The sequence below is a fragment of the Ostrea edulis genome, chromosome 9 (assembly GCF_947568905.1).
Source record: "Ostrea edulis chromosome 9, xbOstEdul1.1, whole genome shotgun sequence".
In the NCBI taxonomy this organism is placed as follows: domain Eukaryota; kingdom Metazoa; phylum Mollusca; class Bivalvia; order Ostreida; family Ostreidae; genus Ostrea; species Ostrea edulis.
This window is the reverse complement of record NC_079172.1, coordinates 1,690,586-1,699,703: the sequence shown is the minus strand read 5'-3', so window position 1 is coordinate 1,699,703 and position 9,118 is coordinate 1,690,586. Positions and strand designations below refer to the sequence as shown.

At 33.9% G+C, this 9,118-nt stretch overlaps 1 long non-coding RNA gene across 1 annotated transcript; it reads right to left on the bottom strand.

Moving 5' to 3' along the window:
- Window positions 1–611: 611 nt before the first annotated feature.
- On the bottom strand, window positions 612–7,795 carry LOC130049980 (uncharacterized). The gene is made up of 3 exons (XR_008798326.1): window positions 7,739–7,795; window positions 3,312–3,447; window positions 612–1,043 (listed from the first exon to the last, which is right to left on the bottom strand). It is a non-coding gene; the product is annotated as an uncharacterized LOC130049980 (long non-coding RNA).
- Window positions 7,796–9,118: the final 1,323 nt, after the last annotated feature.

Below are 9,118 nucleotides of genomic sequence, written 5' to 3'. Positions count from 1 at the left end.
GGTCATGAAGGTACATGACGCATCGTCTCATGGTGATACACTCATGTGTCAAATATGGTATGCCTATGTTCAAAGAACAAAGAAGTCATGACCCTGACACAAATCCATTGTAAAAACCTTTAATTTTGACATTGAGGTCAAGGTCATATGGAGGTCATGAAGGTACATGACATATCGTCTCATGGTGATACACTCATGTGTCAAATATCGTATGCCTATGTCAAAGAACAAAGAAGTTATGGCCCGGACACGAATCTGCACAGACAGACAGACGGACGGATGGACAGATAGTGATTCCTATATACCCCCCTGAACTTCGTTTGGGGGATATAAATATCAGTTTGTAATGTATAAGATAAATAAATTTAATATTTATTACTTCAAATAATGAATATAAGGGTTATTTTTTAATGTTAACATTTAATCGAAAAATTCATTATGAAAGAAACTTTAAAAACTTTAATCGATAAGATAAGGTCTTTGAATAAACTGTGCATTTATGAAGATAAATTAACCATCATTACATCTTAGATATGTATTAAAATACAAAGGAGATAGCAAGAAATTTTTTTAAACAATTTGATGTAGTTTTTTTTCCGAAAATTCAGAGTCACAGGGTAACAGCAAACGTCCTTCACATACAGGATGTTTTAAATTTTGTTGAGATTTGTTTGCTGGACATGACTTTTGGTGCTTCCATAAGTCTGTAGCTACAACAACGGCCAAACAGTGTGCACATGGCAGGTACTTTTCTTTTTCTTCATTTTTTCTCGGTCTGTACTTTGGTACGATAGTCCGTGTTCCCTTTTCAACGAATGCTGCTGTCATAGGCGAGAAACGACTCCGTGACCTGGACTGGTAACAATACCTAATGATAAAAATAGGACATAATTAGCATATATCTATGATTTAAAACTTACTCAGTTTTTGGACTTGCAAGAGACATGCCTTAACTTCCTCATTCGTTCCATCTGGAATGATGATGATGGACTCACTGCTGATTGGCATCTCCTGGGACTGAATAGTAATCAAATCCTTAACCTCTGATGAAGAAATAATATGAAACAAATTTTAGCAATATTTGTTAAACGAAATGCTATAAAACATGATTTATTTTCAAACAATTGGAAATGGTACCCATAGCCATTCAAATGGAAAAAATAATGTAAAAACAGAAAGATATTGGGGATTTTATATCATATGAACAAATAGCATTTATTTTAATATTAACAACTACAGTCTAGACTCACAGTCTTATGTGACCATTCAAGAAGCTAAGAAGAAAAAAGTCACACAAGACAGGGAGTCCCTTTTAAACAGTCCAAGACTAGTCTCCAGGGCTTCCTCATTCCTGAAACTATACTAACTCCAGAAATGTTATCTATATCTAAAAACTAGTTTTTAATTAATGCACATGTGACTGATTTTTTAAATTTTAGATGCTTTTATTCTGTAAAAAATTACTTACAAAATGGTATAAGGGGAGTTGATTCATCAACTATATTGATAAAATTCTTGAAACAAATGGGATATAAAAGTATGTTAATGTATTTTTGGCTGGCAGGTAATGCACACCTTGGTTATGTTATCTGTAACTATGCCAATTTTTGTACACTTTTACAAAGTGTTTCACAGGAAATTTCATCACTAATAAATCAAGATAATTCTGAACATTAACTGCATAAAAAAATATCTCAAACAATGTTCCAGGTGTCCGACTTGCAATTTGCCATTTATATTATTTGACTGAGATAGGCTATCCCCCAATATATCCTTCAAACACAGATTGATTACATGATTTCTTTATATAAATACATAAATTGAAAAGTGCTTTTTCAAATGTCCAGATATTTATGCAAAAAAAAAAAATTGCTGTTTAGAGGTCAAATTAATTGCTGTATATACAGGGTTTAACAAAAGTCATTGTAAGGACATGGTACGAGTACCTGGATTGCCGAGTCATCAAACGCCTAGTTAAGGGATAAGTGATAATGACCTTTATGAGAAAAAGAGTAAAGACTTTATATACATGTAATTAACAAAACAAAACAATATAATGTTTTAGTCAACTTTGGACACCATTTTTCAATTACGAACAATGGAGTAAACAAATAGGTTTGTCTCAAAGTCACTTAAAACAGTTTAGATGTCGTTTTGGTACTAAAAATCACAGTTGCTCATATCCTAAGGCAGAAGGTCACTTAATAGTGTTTTTATGTAGAATATTACATTGGATGGGACTAAATATGATCACATAAGACAGAGTCATGTAATACAGAGAGCTATGGCAGTCTAGATTGTATTATTCCAGTTTATCCCTTAAATAAGTAACTAGTAAAAAGTCAATTCATACAATGTTTCATAGTTACAAACTTCTGGTGAATCTATGCTTACAGCTCAGTAAGTTTCATTCTGCCTAGTCTTGAAAAGCACTATAAACTCATCAGATATATAATAAATTCTGTTTATAACGAATTAAAATAAATTGTTTGTCCCTGACACTTCACTATTACTGTAGTCTGCTTATGGTGATTTTAAAAATTGGTTATTTTCAGTCTCAAAATTGGGGGGAAGGGGGGGGGGGATATCAATATTTTTGGTGTTGGGTATGGTACTAATTATGGGACCAGGTGCACAATGATTATCTGTTATTGTAGTATTACATCTGTTTTAAAATATGTCACCAATTGAAAAATAAATGATATTTTAGTTTATATGTAAAAATTTTTATTTTATGAATTACTGTCAATCAAATATACCTGGAAGAACTGCAAGAATTAAAGGAAAAATTGGGAGAAACATATTATACAAATCTTGACTGAAATTGAGGGCAACACTGATTAGGGGGCTCACATTATCAATGTCATCCACATTCTAAAATTATCCTTGTCACCCAAACAGACTCTGATAATACTCCTTCACTCACAGGAATTATATTACAGACATACTAGCTGGTTCTCTACTCATCAATCATTTACAAATCCTTGTATCTGTTAATTCTGCGAGCAAACCGGTGCACTGTGCATCCATTGTTTGTGTGTCTTGACTAAATACCTACCGGTATTATGATGTCACATTGTTTTTGATTCGTGAAGGTTTATTTACGTCAGTCAACGAATCTATAAATTGGATGCAATACATTGAAATTATCAGAATATTACATGTATCTCCATATTATTCCTATCCGGTCAGCATTAAAAAAATATTGACTAGTCAATATCTTTTGGATGGGCTACCATTTCAATTGTTGACTATTCGTCAATACAGTGAGAATACATTACTGAATATAACAATATAAATTAACAACCTACCTAAGTTGAAGGAAATCCAACTAGTAGGAAGTTCATTAATTCCTTCTAATAAACTGCCATTTCTTGCTAATCTGGATAATTTTGGCTCATTGTGCACAACTCCAGATAAATAGTCACTATTTATCTCATATTGGTCCTGAAAAATACAGCCTAAATTGCGTTTATTCAAATAAATACTGTGGAAACATTAGAATTTGTTGTACCTCAATTTTTGTGGAATTCATGGGTACCCCCACTAATGATTTTACATCCTAATCAAATCATATTTACATCCACTAAGTTTTTTCCTTCATTTCTTATGAAAATTGATAGGCTAATACAACAGTCTATGAACAAAATATCAAATCTAACCAGTTTGAATGACAAAGTTGGCCAGGTAATTTTAGAGAAGTTAAAAAAGAGCCTATAGGCCACATTGCTCACCTGAGTTACCTTGGCTCATATTTAAAGATTTTCCTATATATTCGCATGTAAAACTTTGATCCCTATTGTGGCCCGAAACTACTCCCAGGGGCCATGATTTTTGGGAGTTGAACTATGTTCAATCTCCCTGGGTCATCACGCACTTTTCTGCGCAGTAATTTGTATTGATTTGTATAGTGGTCGTCAGCGGGGGTTCTGTGTCAGCTGATTTACTCCTAGGTAAATCAACATAAACTTTTATAAACATCCGCCATTAAATAATCCATGTAACTTTTCTGAATTAATCTAATTTTGATAATTGACATGTAAAGAAATGCAATGATATTGTATTCAAATCAATTTGAATACAAGATTTCGATCAAATTGATACTGATATACATAGAAAAATAAAAGATAAGGTTGAAGATTGTCGTTTGTAGCGCAGCGTCACATATAAACATTGATAGGGAAACGAACGACAACTGCACACAAGCCCTATTGACACCGTGGCGCGAAATATCGAATATGGTGCGAAACCTCAGAAAATTTACAAGAAATAACTCTACAACATTGTGTATGTGTATATATTTGTTTTTTTTAATGTGATATAAAAAATGCTTGATGTTACATGTAGATTGAATTAAAACATGTCATTCCCAGTCAACAACTTTCGATTGGGATCGGAATACGAAATAAAATTTCTTATATCCGGTGGCAAAGTGAAACTTCTTCATGCTTCAAGTTATTGAATAACGTAGTAATTGCACGTTACACATTAGAGAACTGTTCCTTTTAATAAAGAAAGTCACAAAATAGATACAAAATGAGTGTACCTTATTCATTACTGTTACCGAGCTTTCGTCGACTATAATCTCGAAATGGCGTGTTTCGCTGCGCTTGATGACGGTAAGGTCCATATTTTCTACGTGAGTAGTGTGATATTTGTTTATGAATTTTTTGCGCATACATGGTATGTCTCGGCTAGGAATAATGGAAACTTTCTCACCTATGTATGTAAAGACATATTAATCTCTATTTTTAAAAATGTAGAACACTTTTATCAAATGACAATGTTTGAAAACGCTTAGAGCCCCGATGTCAGAATTTCCTTTTCCAAGACATCAATATGTCAAATTCATTATCCTTTTTGAATAGTATGTACCATATTTTGTACCAGTTATCCATTTTGAATCCCCTATTACAATGGGATTTTGCTGCACTCTGTAATGTTTGAGTGGATGTCATGAGTGCGTGTCAAACAGAAATTTTAAGAGCATGGAATAAGGTGCTGCCATATGTATTACTTCACTATCAAAGTTTAACCCAGTTGCCACAATGTTGAATTTATGCTGCAAAAAGGATTGGAAATTGCTCTGGTCAAAACACATTGTTTATTTGTGTACAGATGAAAGAGACATGAGGATTCTCCCTCACAAACTGAAAAAAAAAAGTTATGGATCTTGTACATGTATAGTTTATTAATCACTATAGATTTCCAGCATCACAAGTCTGATTCCACTATATGCTTTCCATACTGTTAGGTTCATTCACCCCCTGTTTGAGCCACAGTATAATATCCCAAATACCTTGGCAATAAATAACATTATTTGACTAGTGTTTCATTTTTAGCGGAGTTGCGATGAAGTCGAACTCGGCTTATGATCTGATGAAGTGCCTTTGGGCGGGCAGGCGGGCACGCATCAACATTTCATTTCCGCACCATAGCTCTTGAGCAAATTATAGGATCTCATTCAAACTTAGATGGATTATCGCCCTCAGTAAGATGAGGAAGCCTATCGATTCTGGGGTCACTAGGTCAAAGGTCAAGGTCACTGGCTATAAATAGACTGAAATTTGGAGAAAATTTTGTTTTCCGCACCATAGCTCATGAACGAATTATAGGATCTCAATCAAACTTAGATCGATTAAGTAAGACAAGAAGCCTATCGATTCCGGGGTCACAAGGTCAAAGTCACAGTGGCTATAAATAGACTGAAATTTGGAGAAAATTTTGTTTTCTGCACTATAATTTTTTAACAAATTATAGGATCTCAATTAAACTTAGATGGATTATCGCCCTTGATGAGACAAAGAAGCCTATTGATTTTGGTCAAGGGTTAAAGGTCAAGGTCACAAAGGATTTAAGTCGGCTGAAATTTATGTACGCAAAATTTTGTTCCCTGCTTGATAATTCTTAAAAACTTTTCTGCCGGTTCCCTCTATGCCCATTCCTTGCGCAACTCGGCTTGTGCATTTCCGATGCCCGACAATTTTTAATTTTTTTGTATTTCATTTATTTTGAGTTATTATACAATTATTTACCATTCCATTGATCCTCTACAGGACTGTAGTATACTCAGGTGACAGTTTAGCATATTGGACTACCTTTTCAAGTAATGAATCCTTAGAATTACCTATAACTAGGATTAAACTTGAATGTATATATACAGGGGAAAAACTTCTTCATAACTGTAAGGCATTGATAACCAAATTGATTTGAATGTTTGGGCCATAATATGTGGTCACATTTTTCATGAGAATACATGTATAAAGGGGTGAAATTCTAGAAAACAACAACACGACTTCAGTTACTCGAGGAGCGTTGTGGCCCATGGGCCTTCCATTATCCATGTTTGCTGTTGTAACGCTTTGAAAAACAACAACAGTTGATTTGTATCTAAAATCATGATAATATTCAGTCATTTATCCCCCTACCCTTCCAGTACTATCTTTTCTAACTGAATTTCCACAATGTTCAACTCCCACGAGTACTTTAAGTACTTTGATTACAAACTAGAATCTGCACTATGTCAGGAAGCTTTCATGTAATTGTAATTTTTTCTGGCTGAGTGATTTTTCAGAAGATTTTTAATGATTTTCCCTATACAATGTACATTTGTATGTAAAACTTTGATTTCCTACTGTGCTTACCCCCGGGGACCATGATTTTTACAAACTTGAATCTGCACTATGTCAGGAATCTTTTGTGCAAATGTAAACTTCTTTCATCTAATGGTTCTTAAGGAATTTTAAAAAAAAAGAAGCTTTTTATCTATTTATCAGTTATTAGTTATGTAAAACTTTGATCCCCTATTGTGGCCCCATCCTAGCCACAGGGGGTCATGAGTTTAACAAACTTGAATCTGCACTATGTCAGGAAGCTTTCATGTAAATCGTCGCTTTTCTGGCTCAGTGGTTCTTGAGAAGAAGATTTTTAAAGATTTTCCCTATATATTTGTATGTAAAACTTTGATCCCCTATTAAGGATGAGCGGAGCCCCCTCCCTCCAATTTACGAGTACGAAATTTGGACAAAAGAGACAATTTAGGTTCCTTTTCTGCTTGTCAACAATTGTAGAAGACAATTCTCCTCCGACTGTCCCTATACACTTTGAAAAACGATTCTGTGTGTTTGCTTACTATTCTAAATCTTTCCAAAATAATCACTCAGTGATACGAATTACATTGGTTTTGCAATTGGCAGCCGCCATATATAAATTAAGTGGCGGCCGCCAGATAAAATAACTGGTGGCCACCAGTTAATGTATATGGCGGCCGCCAGATAATAAGTGGCGGCCACCAGTGAATTTATATGGCGGCTGCCAGTTAAAGTGGCAGCCGTCAAATAATAAGTGGCAGCCGCCAGTTAAATTAAGTGGCGGCCGCCACATAAATTAAGTGGCGGCCGCCAGTTAAATAAATATTAATTCTATACCCTGGCACCTATCGGTTTCCGTTCAAAATCGATTATTCCATTTAAAAATGCATGAATTTCTAGGTACGTAGATGAAAAGTTACAGGATGGACAATATTGTTCAAATTTTGACCTTCGGGGCAGAAAAAGGATTTCCTACCACATCAGTTTTTGTTACACAAAACAGAAATAACTTTTAGATATTCAATCAATGAACCCAAAAGAGTTTAGAAGTTAAACTGTAAAGAGTAGAATTCCTAATGATTATAGCAAAACCTCAACCTTTGTTACTTTTACCCATCACTAGACCAACACAAATATATCCTACTAACCTTTTATTTTACATTAAAGCCTGTAAGTACCAAGACAACAGGGAAGCCATCTCTTTCCTGTAGAATTTCAAAACATATAAGATACAGAACTAGTAATAAATCTAAAAGCTAGGTAGATTTAGTCAAAACTTCTCTAAAATTAGAAATTTGGACATGACTCAGTTGATTTAGTTGCTATGCTAATCCCATGAATATTCAATCTGCCAAATATATGTAGGCTATGGTAAAAATTTGACATAACACTAATGAAAGTACCCAATGTATTTATATTTTCTATATACATAGGGTTAAGGGTACATCACATTGACCTATATAACTATTTCGCTAGAAAATAAAACAAGTTTGAATTTTTGTACCTTGTCATTTGGATCAACAGAATTAATTTCTATGTCGACATCATCAGCTGCATATACATCAACAGGTATCATCACCACGGTCTCCTTCATGCTGCCACCTGCAAGTATATTTCGAGCTCCTTAAAGTCCAAAGGTATATCATAGCACTGAGTGACATTTTAGATAAATAAGCAATAGCATTTACTAAAATAAAGTTGATCTTTGATATCTCGAATATCAATATCTCAAATACCATGATGTATGCATATATGGAAGTGAGTTGGAAAATCAATCACTGTCTCTTTATGTATTTTAACCTCAATATCAATGTCTCGAATCCTCGCATTACCTTTGTATTTCCTCAGCCCCAATGAGTTTGAGATACCTAGGTTCGACTGTACTTAATGACATCTTTACATCATAATGAAGATTATAATTAATAATAATATATGTATATTAGCAAAACAAAAATTTCACAAGGCCATCCTTGAAAATACTGCCTTGCTGCAGTAACTGAACTCATCACTATTTTTCTTCAACAGGTACTAGGTATAGTTTTTACTCTACCATAGATCTGGGCTATATTGGTTGAGAATTTTAACAACATAATTGAACTACCTGAAATTAATGGAATAAATTATTTTAAAAATTAAGAACTTCAAATTTTTGTTAAATATAGATTGAGTAACCAATAACCACATATATATCTTTTTAAGAACCGTAAGTTCAAAATACTCTATGAAATAAAAACAGCATACACAAATAAGCTATGAAATTTAATCTTAAATTATAGCAGAAAATGACATAATGACCAAAAATAAAGCTTTTGGTCAATTTTGGACAGTTTTTGCCTTGCCCCTAGGGCCTCAGGGGTGCTGGAGTCCTGAAATTTACAATTTATGTCCCCCTTGTCCCATTTATGCTTCATTTCTTAGTTTACTCAGGTGACCTAAAAAAAACCCCGCTAAAACGCATCAAAGATGCATATAGCCAGGTTGCAGTTTGGAAAATTATTCACAAAGTAAAAACATGCACGTATTTAATA